Genomic DNA, 18,019 nt, shown 5'->3' on the forward strand with positions numbered 1-18,019 from the left:
CTCATTTTGTGACTGAGCAGTGAGCTCTAGGCAGCTGAACTTTCTACATGTGCAGACTCCATATTGTACATACTATATGTAGTAGTATCATTTGATTGTGGGTAAGGCTTCCCACCATGGTTTTTCCCCTTATAGGGTTTCCACGTACAAATATTTGTGTTATATGTTGTGGATGTTATTGTCTTTTTGTTTCATGCATTAATCTTTGCCAATACTGCAATTAACTGATAAAACTGTTTACCGGCATAAAGTTTGGTTTTCTAATATTAAGCATTAAGTTTTGGTTAAGTTAATTTTGGTTGAATTTATTGGACAATTGATTCACCCCCCCCCCCCCCCCCCCCCTCTCTCAGTTGTCTCTAGGACCTAACAGAATTAATAATCTAAACAAACAAATTATGCTACTTAGAAAATAGGTGTACAAATTTAAATGAATAAACAATCTAGCTATGATAAATTACACCAAATCACTAATAACTATGAGTGGATATTAAGACCTATCAAAGGCCCACATTAGATTGAGAAAATTATGTTTGCATCCCTAGTTCACTTATATGAATATAAAACTAGCTTTCATGCCTACAAACTTTAGTCCTATATATAGATTGAACTTAGCTCATAGATCTTAGCTTCACTAATATTTTCATTTCTAGATTCTTTTCACATTAGTTTCTAGAATTTGTGTTTAAAAAGGAGTAGTGTTGATTGGCATTAGGGTATATGCACCAAGTTGTGGTACCAAAAGGGGGTCTTAAGATACCACTTTTTCTAAAATCAGCAAAGTCTGAACTTCAACGACAAATTGAAGATAGTTACACTCCAAATTTGAAGATGCAACAAGAACAAGAGTCAGAGTGCTTGGAGTCTACTTTCTAAACTACTAATTTTTTTTGAAAATGGTGGAGATTAAGGGCTTCAAAAAGGGGGGCCACAAAAAGTGGTCTTGTTTTTATGCCAAAAAACATAACACAGTGTCTGTTGTGGCCCCCCTAAAATGTTAACTTTTTTTTTTAATTTTTAAAATCCCTTCGGTGAGAAATTAGCTAACACCTTGTAGTTTATGCTAGAATTTTCAACTAATTTTTTAATGAGTATATGATTTTTTACTAATTTTCGAAGTGGACACATCCTGAAAAAAGAAATTTGAGCGTGCTCCCCCCTAAAATCATTGAAAACAAATCAAAAATCAAAACTTTTTTTTAAAAATTGTGTAGAATGGAGTCTAGTTTCTAAAAATGTAATTTTTTTCAAAAACTGATGAACATGTAAAAATCTATACCCAAAATAGTGTATGTTGGTTTTTGACAAAAAACGGACACACTAACAAAAGAAATTATAATGAAAGACTTAACGAAATCAAAATTTGAAATAAATTACATTATTGGATAGCTAAGAGGGAGCTCAAGATTACCACGGTATTTTTTTGTAACTTCATTGAAACGCGTACAAACCTAACGGAGAGCACGACCAAAAATATGTCAAAATTTTCAATGTTCTGATAAAAACACGTCTCTAGCCTGAAATGGTCATCCAAACCTTTGGGTTGGATGCCCAAGGCAAATCCAAACCATAGGTTTGGTGTTTCTCAAAGCGGGCCATTTAGCGCGCGCCAAATATGGCGCTCGCCCTATTTGGCATGCGCCAAATGTGATGAATGGATATTCCATTTGGTGCGTGCCAAATAAGGATGAAGAGGGAGATAGCTCAAGGGATAGGAGAATAAGGGAATTGTGAGAGTTAGAGAGGGGAGGGACAAATAAGAGTATGTATCTATAAGAATGAAGAGCCTGAGAAGAGGTAAGGGGAGAGAGGGAATATGAGATCTAGTTCATAGAGAGAGATGGAACTACGAGGGAAAGGAGATAAATAAGGGAGAGGTGAGATGGGGGTCTCTATGTACACATTTGGCACTCTCCCTATTTGTCACATGCCAAATATGGAATAGATGCATACTCTTCTTTGTCCCTTCCCTCTCTAGCTCTCACAATTCCCTTATTCTCCTATCCCTCGAGCTATCTCCCTCTTCATCCTTACACCCATCTAATTCCCTCTCTCACATCTTTCCCTTAGTTTCTTCCTCACTCCCTCCTCTCTCTAGGTCCTAAGGGGTCATAGGACACCATATGACCCCTTAGGACACAATATGACCCCTAATGACACCTAAGGGGTCATAGGACACCAAATGACCTCTTCGGTTACCATAGGACCCATAATGACACCATATTTTGTCCTAAGTGGTCATAGGACACCATATGACCCCTTAGGACACCATACAACCCATAACGACACCATATGACCCCTTAGGTGTCGTTAGTGGTCATATTATGTCCTAAGGGGTTATATGGTGTCCTATGACCCCTTAGGACATCATATGACCCCTTAGTACACCATATGGTGTCACTATGGTTCGTATGGTGTCCTATGACCCCTTAGGACATCATATGACCCCTTAGTACACCATATGGTGTCACTATGGTTCATATGGTGTCCTATGACCCCTTAGGACACTATATGAGCCCCCAGGACACCATATGGGGTCAGTATGGTCTTATGGTGTGCGATGATCCCTTACAACACCATATGACCCCTTAGGACACCATAGGACCCATAATGACAACATAAGGTGTCCTAAGGGGTCATATGGTGTCTTAAGGGGTCATAACACACCATATGACTCGTTAAGACACAATATGATCCCTAACATCATCTAAGGGGTCATATGGTATCCTAAGGGGTCATAGGACACCATTTGACCCCTTAGGTATCCAGACAACCCATAACGACACCATATTGTGTCCTAAGGGGTCATATGGTTTCCTAAGGGGTCATAGGATACCATATGACCCCTTATGACACCATACAACCCATAACGACACCATATTGTGTCCTGAGGAGTCATATGTTGTCTTAAGGGGTCATAACACACCATATAACTTATTAAGACATAATATGATCCCTAACGACACCTAAGGGGTCATATGGTGTCCTATGGCCCCATAGGACACCATATGATCCCTAACGACACCTAAGGGGTCATATGGTGTCCTATGGCCCCATAGGACACCATATGATCCCTAACGACACCTAAGGGGTCATATGGTGTCCTATGGCCCCATAGGACACCATATGACCCCTTAGGTGTCCATACAACCCATAACGACACCATATTATGTCCTATGGGGTCATATGGTGTCTTAAGGGGTCATAACACACCATATGACCTATTAAGACACAATATGATCCCTAGCAACACCTAAGGGGTCATATGGTGTCCTATGGCCCCATAGGACACCATATGACCCCTTAGGTGTCCATATGACCCATAATAACACCATATTGTGTCCTAAGGGGTTATATGGTGTCCTAAGGGGTCATAGGACACCATATGACCCCTTAGGACACCATATGACCCATAACGACACCATATTGTGTCCTAAGGGGTCATATGGTGTCCTAAGGGTTCATAGGACACCATATGACCCCTTAGGACACCATACGAACCATAACAACACCATATTGTGTCCTAAGGGGTCATATGGTGTCCTAAGGGGTCATAGGACACCATATGACCCCTTACGACACCATACGACCCATAACAACACCGTATTGTGTCCTAAGGGATCATATGGTGTCCTAAGGGGTCATAGGATACCATATGACCACTTACGACACCATACGACCCATAACGACACCATATTGTGTCCTAAGGGGTCATATGGTGTCTTAAGGGGTCATAACACACCATATGACTCGTTAAGACACAATATGATCCCTAACAACACCTAAGGGATAATATGGTGTCCTATGGCCCCATAGGACACCATATGACCCCTTAGGACACCATAGCACCCATAACGACACCATATTGTGTCCTAAGGGATCATATGGTGTCTTAAGGGGTCATAGGACACCATATGACCCCTTAGGACACCATACGACCCATAACGACACCATATTGTGTCCTAAGGGGTCATATGGTGTCCTAAGGGGTCATAGGACACCATATGACCCCTTACAACACCATACGACCCATAACGATACCATATTGTGTCCTAAGGGGTCATATGGTGTCCTAAGGGGTCATAAGACACCATATGACCCATAACGACACCGTATTGTGTCCTAAGAGGTCATATGGTGTCCTAAGGGGTCATAGGACACCATATGACCCCTTACGACACCATACGACCCATAACGACACCATATTGTGTCCTAAGGGGTCATATGGTGTCTTCAGGGGTCATAACAAACCATATGACCCGTTAAGACATAATATGATCCTTAATGACACCTAAGGGGTCATATGGTGTCCTATGGCCCCATAGGACACCATATGACCCCTTAGGCATCCATATGACCCATAACCACACCATATTGTGTCCTAAGGAGTCATATGGTGTCCTAAGGGGTCATAGGACACCATATGACCCCTTACGACACCATACGACCCATAACAATGCCATATTGTGTCCTAAGGGGTCATATGGTGTCTTAAGGGGTCATAACACACCATATGACCTGTTAAGACACAATATGATCCCTAACAACACCTAAGGGGTCATATGATGTCCTATGGCCCCATAGGACACCATATGACCCCTTAGGTGTTCATACAACCCATAATGACACCATATTGTGTCCTAAGGGGTCATAGGACACCATATGACCCCTTAGGACACCATACGACCCATAACGACACCATATTGTGTCCTAAGGGGTCATAGGACACCATATGATCCCTTACGACACCATACGACCCATAACGACACCATATTGTGTCCTAAGGGATCATATGGTGTCCTAAGGGGTCATAGGACACCATATGACCACTTAGGACACCATACAACCCCTTAGGACACCATACGACCCATAACGACACCATATTGTGTCCTAAGGGGTCATATGGTGTCTTAAGGGGTCATAACAAACCATATCACCCGTTAAGACACAATATGATCCCTAACAACACCTAAGGGGTCATATGGTCTCCTATGGCCCCATAGGACACCATATGACCCCTTAGGTATCCATACAACCCATAACCACACCATATTGTGTCCTAAGGGGTCATATGGTGTCCTAAGGGGTCATAGGACACCATATGACCCCTTAGGACACCATACAACCCATAACAACACCATATTGTGTCCTAAAGGGTCATATGGTTTAATTTTTATGGTTGTGGCTATCAAACTATAGGGTATAGAGTGCAGATTATAGGGTATAGAGTAGAAATTTATCAAAGGTTAAAAAATTTCAATGGAGTCATTTGGCTAGCGCCAGCACCATATTTGGCACTAGCCAAATGAGCTGCACTAAAAAACGGTTATAGGGTATAGAGTAGAAATTTATCAAAGGTTAAAAATTTTCAATGGAAGTCATTTGGCTAGCGCCACGCTAGCCAAATGAGCTGCACTAAAAAATGGTTATATGGGACCCTTGACATGTGATCCAAGCCCACATTCTCTCATTTTGTCTTCTTTATGCGTATGATTAGACAAAAAAATTATTTTTGCATGGTGTTGACATTTTATGCAAGGTTATTCTATACATTTCATTAGCTCTCCACCACCTTTTTTTTCATTTGGCAACGTCAAAGAGGAAGAACATAGTTTTTTTTATCAAATTTGAATAATTGAGGTAATATTTTCTTGTTTTTAGAATTCAAATACTTATTAAGTGTTATTTTGTTTAAATGTTAGAATAAAAGTGTGAGTCAAAATTGATTATAATCCTATTAGATTTACATTAGATTTAACAATGCATTTGAAGGAAGTTGCATAAGAAAATTATTTGTTTAGTGGTTTAAAACAAAATTTGGAATTTCATACATCCTTTTTAAGATCTTATGAAATAATTTAAAAAAGGAATACATGAAATAATTTCAATTTCATATATCCATTTTAACATATGCAGAATTAGGACAGTCATAGATGCATAATTAGGACAGTCATAGATGCATAATTTCACTTTATTCTCTTTTATGTGCATGTACATGTAGAAATCATCATCATGCCGAGGAAACGACCAAAAAATGTAACACCGGAAGAGCATGAAGCTAAGAATGCAAAAAAAGGAGAAGGAATGAAGCAACTTTGTGAACAAAGGAAATTGAATACCATAGAAGAAGAGGTGCCAATTGAAGAGGAACATGAAATATCCATCCAATATAAGAGAGAGACAAAATTGGCCACACAAAGGCAAAAGATGCAAAACCTTCATGCAATGAGACAATTGAATCTTGAGGTTGAGAGCATGTCTACCACAATTCAAGTCGAAGGCACCCCATCTCTTACATCTCAATTTGAAGGCACACCATCTCTTATTGGCACACCGTTGGTGTCTGCAATATCTCATATTGAATGCACTCCCTCTATGACATTTGACGTTGCAAGTACTTCACGACTAACATCAAGTATTGGAGCTACACCATCTTGTACACCTCAATTTCAAGGTATGTCATCATTTTCATCTCCAGTTGAAGGTATGCCACCTATCCCTAATGTTGTTGACATTCCTAATCTTGAGGTAGCTTAAATTTTGACAACACCTCCTAGAGTTTTGCATAGAAAGCCTAAGTATTTGATTGATATTGATGCTAATGTTTTGAAACCAATGGTTGACAAGATTCCGAAGCGTACTTATCAAAGACATGCTAACCGGATATGGAAAATATTTTTTGAGCCTTTAAATGAGACAGGAAGATGTCAACTATTTGTTGAAATGATGAGAAATTTGAAATTTAGGCCCATAATGAAGATTCTTGGGCTAAGAACATTGATTGAATCAAGCGACAAATCTATTGTGAAGAATCTGATGAATGCATATGATACTGTTGGTTCTAACTCACGCACAAAAGATAGTAATGCCACACGATGTGTCATTACATCAACAATTGTAAGCACTCAAACTAAGAAAGCTTGCCTCCTTAGAAAGACAAGTAAACAATTGAAGATAAGTAGACAAACTCTAATGAGAGCTATGGGAAGGTGACAAAGAGTGGAGGATCCATATAACAATGAGTTATGGGCATTTTCCAATAGATTACCACGGAAAGATAAAGAAATTGTTGAAGCCTTGAGATCCCTAATTGAAGATTTTTGGAAGAATAACACAAGGGTGTCTCAAAATCAAAGAGATGTTGTAAGAAGGAGGATTGGTAGTAAAATCCGTGATCCACATCCGAAACATTTTTTGGATATGACTCAAACACTATTTTTTGTCAAGTTTCAACTTATGTATCCTCAAATAAAAATTAGTCAAAGATTCTTTGAAATGGTAAAGCCTTTTTATGTCAAAATAAATCACACACGCACAACTTGTTGTTGTAGAGTACATATTAAATTTTCTAACCATTATGATGTTTATCAACACATATGTATAGATTTGCATGCTAACAATGTTTTGCAGGAATGCAACATAAATGGTCCACCGACATCTTCAAGGGAATTCATATCTAGCGTCTTATGTGAAAGAGTAGATGGTCAAGTATATTACAATAAGTGTTTCTTGGATGGCACATGTGTTGATTGTGGTGGATTGCGACATTTACAAATTTGACAACATATGGATATTGGACAAGAAATTGGTAATGAATTAGTAGAATTTGGAAAATATAAGGCAGTGGCCTACATGCTAAAAGATGGAAAAGAAGCAAAAAGGTGTCAATTGGTTAGTGAGAAGATTCTAGTGTATCAATTTATGGGCATCTTTCATGAGAATATAGTGTATGAGTATGCAAGGCATAACCATCAAGCTAATTGGTTGGACTCACAATTTAAGTTATGCAAGGACACATTTCCACTTCATACAATCGTTTCAATTGTTGACTTTGCAGAGAACTACACACTACAACCGCAGAACGAGGTGCAATCACAATATTACAACTCCACACAAGTTGCTATATTTGTGCATATAACATTCATTCATGCACATGATAGTATGGAAGAGGATAGGAAGATATTGAGGGAGTATCATTTTTACATCAGTGATGATCTCTCACACTCTACAAAATTTGTGCAAGGTTGTTTTCAGATATTCTACGATGATTTGGCTAGCCAAGGCATATCATTCTGTCAACATATCATATGGTCAGATAATTGTGCATCGCAATTTAAGAACTCTCGGATGTTTTATTGGTTGAGTAGGATGCATAAGTTGACTGCTATTCAACATATGTGGAATTTCTCTAAGGTTGGGCATGGAAAAGGGGAGCATGATGGTACAGGAGCATGTATTAAAAGAGCTTTAGCACGAGAAGAGTTAAAGTACAAAGGGAATGCAAACTTGAAAGATTCAAAATCAATTGTTCAGTGGTGCAATGGTACAATTGGTCCAGGTAATCAAGGTAAGTCTTCAATTAGTAGATTTTTTTGGTTGGTAGATGATACTAACATTGCAAAATTAGAAGATTGTTGTACATTGACAAGATCGAGTGAGCTACACTCTTTCAAAAGCTCTAATGCAGGTTCATGGACTATCCATACGCGGCGGATGGCATGTTATTGTTCTTCATGTAGAGATGGTTTTTATAATGAGTGTGAATCAAAGGAGTGGGTGGACGAATGGTGTATGAGACCTCTAATCCCACTTGAGACATACCGACCTCCGAGTGCACTACAACTCACATAGATGGAAGCATCAATTGACTTTGACCATGTGCCAGATTTAGTCCAACCAGGTAAATTATCCACATGCATTTTTTTGTACTTTAATATTTTACCTTAGTTGTTTGCTAAATTCTTCTCACTTTATCATTGCAGGGCATGTTTATGCAATAATTGCAGCTGAAGACAAAAAGGAACAAATTATTACCTGTGTCATTGTGTGGATGCAAAAAATAAATTGGATGGCCCTGTGGTAGATGGAGAAAATATTTAGTACCCCACAGGATCAGTAGTTGTTACTGTTACATGGCTTAGAAGGTACCCAATGAAGAGGTCTAACTTGTGGTTGTTCGAGGACTTCGAGACACATAGGAAGATTCTTCATTATTCTAACCTTGTTGTAGCTTCAAATGTTCATTTGATCACATATGGGGGTAGACCACTAAACAAGAACCTATGGAAGGTTTGTGAGTCTGACCATAAGGCCATACTAGACATGATAAAGAGTAGAGAAGATCTGGATGGTTCATTGGATTAAATGTGAATGTAAAAAAATGTAATATTAATCTTATTTGGATATATGTACATGACTTGTATTTTTGACTACTCGAGGCATTGTAATATTAAAAATTGTCTTTTTGTCTTGTTTTGTGTGATTTTATGTAAATAATGTCATTTTGGACCATTAGAGATCACATGGGATCATTTCATGAAGTATACCCTACTAATATGGTAAAAGATGTAAAAATTGCTCATTTGTTGTCAATCACTCAAAGTGTGAAAAATTGTCAAAATTCGGCATGGTTTTTCTCGATGTTAGTGACATGTAAGAATGATTTGTCTAATCCTACAGGATCATGTTATGCCACTCTAAAAAATCCTCTCTCAGTTTCGGTAGACTCAGATCCAGTTGCTCGTGGCGACACTTTCTCGGTTGCGACAAAAAGCGTCAAATGAGTTCAATGAAAAGTTGTACAATGCCCCATCTTTCAATCCGCTTGTCGCGGCACCAAACCATCAACTCGTACGCATCAGGGTGGCCTGGTTTATGCTAGGAATTCCTTCTTTTTTCTCTCCAACTCGCCCGATCGTTGTAGGCCACAACCTATCAGTGAAATCGCCTAAGTGCTCAAGTTGCTCAAAGTTGTCAATATTCGACATCGTGTTTCTCGGTGCCCATTAATCATAAGAATGAGTCATTTGATCCTACGGGGTCATGTTATGGCACTCTAAAAAATCCTCTCTCGGTTTCAGTAGACTCGAATGGAGTTGCTCGTGGCAACACTTTCTCAGTTACGATAAAAAGCGTCAGATGAGTTCAATGAAAAGTTGCACAATGCCCCATCTTTCAATCCGCTCGTCGCGGCACCAAACCATCAGCTCGTACGTGTTGAGGTGGCTAGGTTTACGCTAGGAATGCCTTATTTTTCCTCTCCAACTCGCTCGATCATTGCGGGCCACACCCTACTAGCGAAATCGCCTAAGTGCTCAAGTTGGTCAAAGTTGTCAATATTCGGCATCGCGTTTCTCGATGCCCTTAATCATAAGAATGATTCATCTGATCCTGTGGGGTCGTGTTATGGCACTCTAAAAAAACCTCTCTCGATTTCGGTAGACTCGAATCTAGTTGCTCGTGGCAACACTTTCTCGATTGCGACAAAAAGCGTCAGATGAGTTCAATGAAAAGTTACACAATGCCCCATCTTTCAATCTGCTCGTTGCGGCACCGAACCATCAGCTTGTACGTGTTAGGGTGGCTGGGTTTACACTAGTAATGCCTTCTTTTTTCTCTCCAACTTGCCTGATCATTGTGGGCCACACCCTACTAGCGAAATCGCCTAAGTGCTCAAGTTGCTCAAAGTTGTCAATATTCGACATCGTGTTTCTCGACGCCCGTTAATCATAAGAACGAGTCGCCGGATCCTGCAGGGTCATGTTATGGCACTCTAAAAAATCCTCTTGGTTTTGGTAGACTCAGATGTAGTTTCTCATTGCGACACTTTCTCGGTTGCGATAAAAAGCGTCAGATGAGTTCAATGAAAAGTTGCACAAAGCCCCATCTTTCAATCCGCTCGTCGCGGCACTCAACCATTAGCTCATATGCATCAGGGTGGCTGGTTTTATGCTAGTAATACCTTCTTTTTTCTCTCCAACTCTCCTGGTCGTTGTGGGCCACACCCTACCAGCGAAATCGCCTAAGTGCTCAAGTTGCTCAAAGTTGTCAATATTCAGCATCGCATTTCTTGACGCCCATTAATCATAAGAACGATTCATCTGGTCCTGCGGGTTTGTGTTATGGCACTCTAAAAAATCCTCTCTCGATTTTGGTAGATTCGGATCCAGTTGCTCATGGCGACACTTTATCGGTTGCGACAAAAATCGTCAGATGAGTTCAATAAAAAGTTGCACAATGCCCCATCTTTCAATCCACTAGTCGCAGCACTGAACTGTCAGCTCATACACGTCAGGGTGGTTGGGTTTACACTAGGAATGCCTTCTTTTTTCTCTCCAACTCGCCCGATCATTGCGAGCCACACCCTACCAGCGAAATCGCCTTAGTGCTCAAGTTGCTCAAAGTTGTCAATATTCGGCATCGCGTTTCTCAGCACCCGTTAATCATAAGAACGATTCATCTGATCCTACAGGATCATGTTATGGCACTCTAAAAAATCCTCTCACGGTTTTCGTAGACTCGGATCCAGTTTCTCGTGGTGACACTTTCTCGGTTGCAACAAAAAGCGTCAGATGAGTTCAATGAAAAGTTGCACAATGGCCCATCTTTCAATCCGCTTGTCATGGCACCAAACCGTCAGCTCGTATGCATCAGGGTGGCTGGATTTATGCTAGGAATTCCTTCTTTTTTCTCTCCAACTCACTTGATCATTGCAGGCCACACCCTACCAGCGAAATCGCCTAAGTGCTCAAGTTGCTCAAAGTTGTCAATATTTGGCATCGTGTTTCTCGGCGCCCATTAATCATAAGAATGAGTCGTCTGATCCTATGGGGTCGTGTTATGGAACTCTAAAAAATCCTCTCTCGGTTTCGATAGACTCGGATCCAGTTGCTCGTGGCGACACTTTCTCGGTTGCGACAAAAAGCGTCAGATGAGTTCAATGAAAAGTTGCACAATGCCCCATCTTTCAATCCGCTCATCACGACACTGAACCATCAGATCGTATGCATCAAGGTGGCCAGGTTTATGCTATGAATTCCTTCTTTTTTCTCTCCAACTTGCCCGATCGTTGCAGGTCACACCCTACCAGCGAAATCGCCTAAGTGCTCAAGTTGCTCAAAGTTGTCAATATTCGGCATTGTATTTCTCAGTGCCTGTTAATCATAAGAACAAGTCGTCTAATCCTGCGGGGTCGTGTTATGGAACTCTAAAAAATCCTCTCTCAATTTCGATAGACTCGGATCCAGTTGCTCGTGGTGACACTTTCTTGATTGCGACAAAAAGCATTAGATGAGTTCAATGAAAAGTTGCACAATGCCCCATCTTTCAATCTGCTCGTCGTGACACCAAACCGTTAGCTCGTGTGCGTCAGGGTGGTCATTTTTACGCTAGGAATGCCTTCTTTTTTCTCTCCAACTCGCCCGATCGTTGCGGGCCACACCCTACCAGCGAAATCGCCTAAGTTCTTAAGTTGCTCAAAGTTATCAATATTCGGCATCATGTTTCTCAACGCCTGTTAATCATAAGAACGAGCCATCTGATCCTGCGGGGTTGTGTTATTGCACTCTAAAAAAGCCTCTCTCGGTTTTTGTAGACTCGGATCCAATTTCTCATGGCGACACTTTCTTGGTTGTGACAAAAAGCATCAGATGAGTTTAATGAAAAGTTGCACAATGCCCCATCTTTCAATCCGCTCGTCGCGACACTGAACCGTCATCTCGTATGCATCAAGGTGGTCGGGTTTACGCTAGGAATGCCTTCTTTTTTCTCTCTAACTCGCCTGATTGTTGCGGGCCACACCCTACCAGCGAAATCGCCTAAGTGCTCAAGTTGCTCAAAGTTGTCAATATTCGGCATCGCGTTTCTCGACGTTCGTTAATCATAAGAACAAGTTGTTTGATCCTGCGGGGTCGTGTTATGGCACTCTAAAAAATTCTCTCTCAGTTTTGGTAGACTCGGATCCAGTTGCTCGTGGTGACACTTTCTTGGTTGTGACAAAAAGCGTCAGATGAGTTCAATGAAAAGTTGCACAATGCCCCATCTTTCAATCTGCTTGTTGCGACACCGAACCGTCAGCTCGTACATGTCGGGGTGGTCGGGTTTACGCTAGGAATGCCTTCTTTTTTCTCTCCAATTTGCTCGATCATTGCAGGCCACACCCTACCAGTGAAATCGCCTAAGTGCATGCATTAGATGAATATAAGTTTATGGGCTATGCAATTTTTTAGAATGGGTATTGGTATAAAGGTGTCTTACATTGTCTAATTTTGGTTCTTTCCATGTTTCCTTTATATAGTCTTATTTCAACTATAACTATTGAATTTGTGTTGATCTCCATAAGCTTGTGTCTTGGATTACAAACACATATTTAGGTTCAAAGCTTAAGTAACAATAAACTTTGTGCAATTATTCATTTAATCATTTGTACTGCAATTATGGATAACCATGATAAATGATTTGCATTAACCAAAAAGCTACAAATCCATGCAACATTGTATACCGTTAAAACTATCAAATATATCCAATACAAACAAATAGGCTTGCCAAAAGCCATATGGACTTAGAATTTCACATATTCATAAAACAAAACATGTGTTCAAAATTGCTATAAAGGCATACAACATGATATCCAATAAAGTCAAATAGGGGCTTTCCAAAAGCCATATGGACATAGAATGTCACATATTTGTAATACAAAACATATGTTCAAATTTGCCATATAGGCATACAACATGGTATCCAATAAATTCAAATAGGAGCTTGCCAAAATCCATATGGAGATAGAATGTCACATATTCGTAATACAAAATATATGTTCAAAATTGCCATATAGGTATACAACATAGGACCCTATTCTATTCATTTCCCTCTAGGGGAAGGAAACAGATCACGAGATATCTTTTCTTGTCGAGGGGATGAAGATGTATATGATGCAGGTGTCTTTCGAGTACTTCCACTCGACCTCCTCTCCAGACTCTTTTGTAACTCCACCTGATACAATGAAAAGAATGATGTTAGCATATACAAAAATTGAATTTTAGAATGACATATGATAGAATAGTCACTTACCGCATACAAATAATCATGATGTTCATCCACAACAGGTGCACGTTCATGATCTGGAGTGACAAGCCCCTCCTGTAAGCATCACAATATAAATTAAACTAAATACAAGTGTCGTTAAAATTTTCAATAACATATTATTAAGACAACAAATGTAATGCTAAATTTACTAAATTTACAAATATGTCTCATACTTCCGTTAAAGTAGTTGAACTTGCTACTGGTGCAACAACACCGTGCTCCATTGACACGCAGACAGTAGGAGGAGTCTCTGATGTCAACATCTGAAAATTAAACAAAGTATATTGATTAATCGCCAAAACTATCTATATTATTTAATAACAACATTAAAGATAAATTGTTTACCTAGGTGAAAGATTGTCGATGAAATACATTGCGAGGTGTTGATGTTGAAGCTCTAGCATCAAACTATTTGACATCCAAAATGAGTAATTAGAAAATCATTCACATAAGGCTCAACTATCTACATATAATAATTATATTTCTTCACTCATTGTATACCTGTGGAATCAACGAAGTCGTGAAAAAGGGTGTTGCAGGAATGTTGCTAGTATTGTGAACACTTTGACCCTAATTTTTTATCATAATAATTTTCAAATTTAGATATATTCTCAAATTTACATATAAGATTTAATAAAAAGAATGAAATGAACTTGTAATGAAATTCACCTGGGTATCAATGCCAAATGTTTCATTCAGCAAGGATTCTATCATGACAATGTTCTCTGTAGCAAACTTCGCTCATGCACATGCATTCTCATAACTATTAGGATCATAAGTGCAAAGAGAACAACAAGATCGACAAAAATAAGCTGGAACTCGATGCCTAGAAGAATCAACATCATCACTCGCATCACCCTCTACTAGAGGCCTAGCATACTGTATAAGGGTCTGAGTGAGTGAGCTAATCGAGTCTAGAGTTTCGACCTCAATACTCTCCTTCACAATGGAAGGAATAATAACATGCTCCACCATAGGTATGGCCAAGGGTCTTGGTGGGAGATTTGGATCATGTTGTGCACCCTCTCTATCATGCGAGGAACTCCCACCTCTACCTTGGAAATCTAGAAAATCAAAATAGTTTGGGATCTCATTAAGGACAAACTCACAGTACAGATTTCTCAAAAAGTATTGGGGTACCTCATGATTATTGCATGGGGGCTGATCAAATACCATCCACCACCTATCCCAAAAATTATTCTTAATCCCTTCATGATGACACCAATGAATAGGGAATCTCCTACATCCAGGGTGTAAAGGTTGATTCGTTTGGGGGTCCGTAAAAAGAGCACACAAGTCAAATTTATTGATTTTCTTTTTCTTCACTGTCACATATGATAATTTGTCAGCATAAAATTGCTTTTTTTTATTCCTTCTTACTGGACCAAAAATTTATTTGCCCACTCACAGATTGTATGTGAGATACAATAGATTGCAAAGAACTGGCAAGGTTTGTCCTATGGGAGTTTGTTCCAGTGGGATCTTTTAGCCTTGTGATTAAACCTTCATGATTTTTTTGGCTATTTTCTATTTGACCTAATAGGTTTTCTTGTGTACCTATGGGATGTCTAGGGATTGTAGGAGGTTCTTGATGTGCTTCTTCTTCAATATGGTCTTCATGAGGAGGTGATTGGTGTGCTTATTCTTTAATATGGTCTTCATGAGGAGGTGATTGAGTGTTTTCAACATTTTCTTGTCTAATCTCATTTCCTGATAATGAAAATAAATTTAAATCAATAAACCTAGTTTAATCTTCAAATTAATAAAAAAATGACAATAAGAAAATAAAAATACATACCTCTTCGAGCTCTTCGATGGCATGGCGGCATTTTGATGAGAGATGGACAACTTAGTGCCCAATATCAAGCTTTTACAAAGGGCGAGTGCAAGAAAATGGCACCCGAAATCGCCAAAACGCGGGTTTGGGAATGCAGAATGCATCCAAAATGCGGAGCAGGGTTTTTTTAAAGTTTAAATGCGCATAAGGCGTGCACTTTATGAGAATTTTTCTTTTTTTTTAAAGTGTGGCACCTTTTTGGTATCACAACTTCGTGCATATACCCATTATTTAGGAGATTGCTAGAGAGGGATTGTTCTCCTTTGGCCAAACACCATTTATAAATTATTGGTTTGATATAAAGATTGAAGACAACAAGAAAACATGTGATATTTGGGATTCAAATGCAAGTTGGCATTCAATTGAAATACTTTAGAATGGTTTTTTAATGAAATTGAATACTATTATTTAATATTTATCAAATATAAAAAATATTTAATATTTAATTTAAATATTTATAAAATATTATAAATTAGGTTCCCATGTGGAGAGACTCCACCAAGAATGAATCTTATGATTTTTGTTGATACTTTTTTCATGTGTCATTGGTTTTATGATGGTTGTAAGAAGTCATTGTAGAGAGTTTAACAAGTTGGACTATGACCAACATTTTTATCAACTATTGATATTTATCTATAAGACATGTGTAAGAGGTATTATTGCAACCACGTGGAAATCATGGGAGTTGCACTTGACTTACTTGGTCATATTGGTCAAATCGTTAAACTAAGAGTTGCATTCTATGTTGGGAGAATTTACTCTTAGAGAGGGATACATGGGACTATACTTGACCATTTTTACGATGACTTGGCTTGTGGTTTTTAACTCAAAGCTTTAGTAATTCATTGGTGGTTTATTAAACCTCCTTGGCCTATAAATTAAGGGCTTGGGATAGATATTAGATGGTAAATTTTTGGAGACTTATGTTGTCATAACTCCTCCATGAGTAGAAATTGTAGATTTATAAAGAATGATTGATACTTTGTGTGTGTATTGAAACTACTTTATATAATTAAATAATTACTCATGTCCTTTATTATTTGAACTTGTTTCCACTTTTAAGGTTTTTTTCTAGAAGCTTCATGTGTCCATAGCCAAAAATTTGTTGAAATCATTTTAGATCTAGTTTACTTTCATTGCTTCTTTATTTTGGTTGAGTAGAATTAATAACATTTCCTTTCATTTAAATAAATTAGGGCTTCCTTTTAAATACAACACTCTAGAACATAGGCTAATGAATTTTTGTCTAAAGTCAACACATAACAACTAGTTGAAGGGAGACATTTTCGGCACAAAAATTAAATTTGAATTTAAACTAAGTTCATTTATGTGCTAACATATTTCACCTAAGATAATGAATGGGTGAACTAAATATCAAGACATGTCCCTTGAAATTTGTAAATATAAAATCAAGTTAGCTTCATTTTTCAATTTTAATATTGAAACACACCACTTGTATAATAACATTTGCATTAAAAACATCATAATAAAATTAAACTTAAAATGAATGAAATAAATTTATAATATGTATATAATTTCCATCTTCTTACAAAAAAAAATAGATTTTATAATATTAATTAATCAATCTCTTATAATGTTTATATATTAGTATTATATTGAATAAAGGATTATATTGGATCATATTTTATAATGAGTTAATGCTCCTAATAAGGTTCCTCCTTAAAAGTGGCTTAGAACTATATTTGTAGCTATTCTTAGTGTTCAATAGAGATCATTTATTTTTACATGTTATTGAATCTATTTTGTTCTATCTTTTTATCAAAGTCAAACCTTACAACAAAAAGCCTAGCATAAAATTGTTTTTTAATAAAAAAAATATTTAAATAAGATATTGAAGTTCTTTTACATTAATAAAGTGAAAATAACTTTTATAATTATTATAGTAAGTTTTCATTTTAACAATCATTTTTATGACTATGATAATAAGGTTTACTGTTGGGGATGTCCCCATAGCGCAATGGCAGTTGCGAAGCCCTGTGGATAGGGCAATCCTTGGTTCGAGTCCTTTCTTTCTCGTGCTCCTGCTGGTGATGCTACGTGCATACGGTCTGTGGTCAGAGGTGCTGGTCAAAGGGGTGTTGATACCCGATATAGTATGCAAACACGGTGGAGGTCGGTTCGAGGTGTGAAGGAATCGACTTTGGTCATAGCCAGCCGAGCAATACGGTGGAGCAGCTGATGAAGAACCAACATGGAGAGATAAGGTGGCTCGAGCTTCGTGGATGGAGAGATAAGGTGGTGTCGCGATTGATGGAGTGATAAGGAGTTCTTGTCCGTGGGAATCAATGTGGAGAGGCA

This window comes from Cryptomeria japonica, chromosome 3 (assembly GCF_030272615.1).
Source record: "Cryptomeria japonica chromosome 3, Sugi_1.0, whole genome shotgun sequence".
In the NCBI taxonomy this organism is placed as follows: domain Eukaryota; kingdom Viridiplantae; phylum Streptophyta; class Pinopsida; order Cupressales; family Cupressaceae; genus Cryptomeria; species Cryptomeria japonica.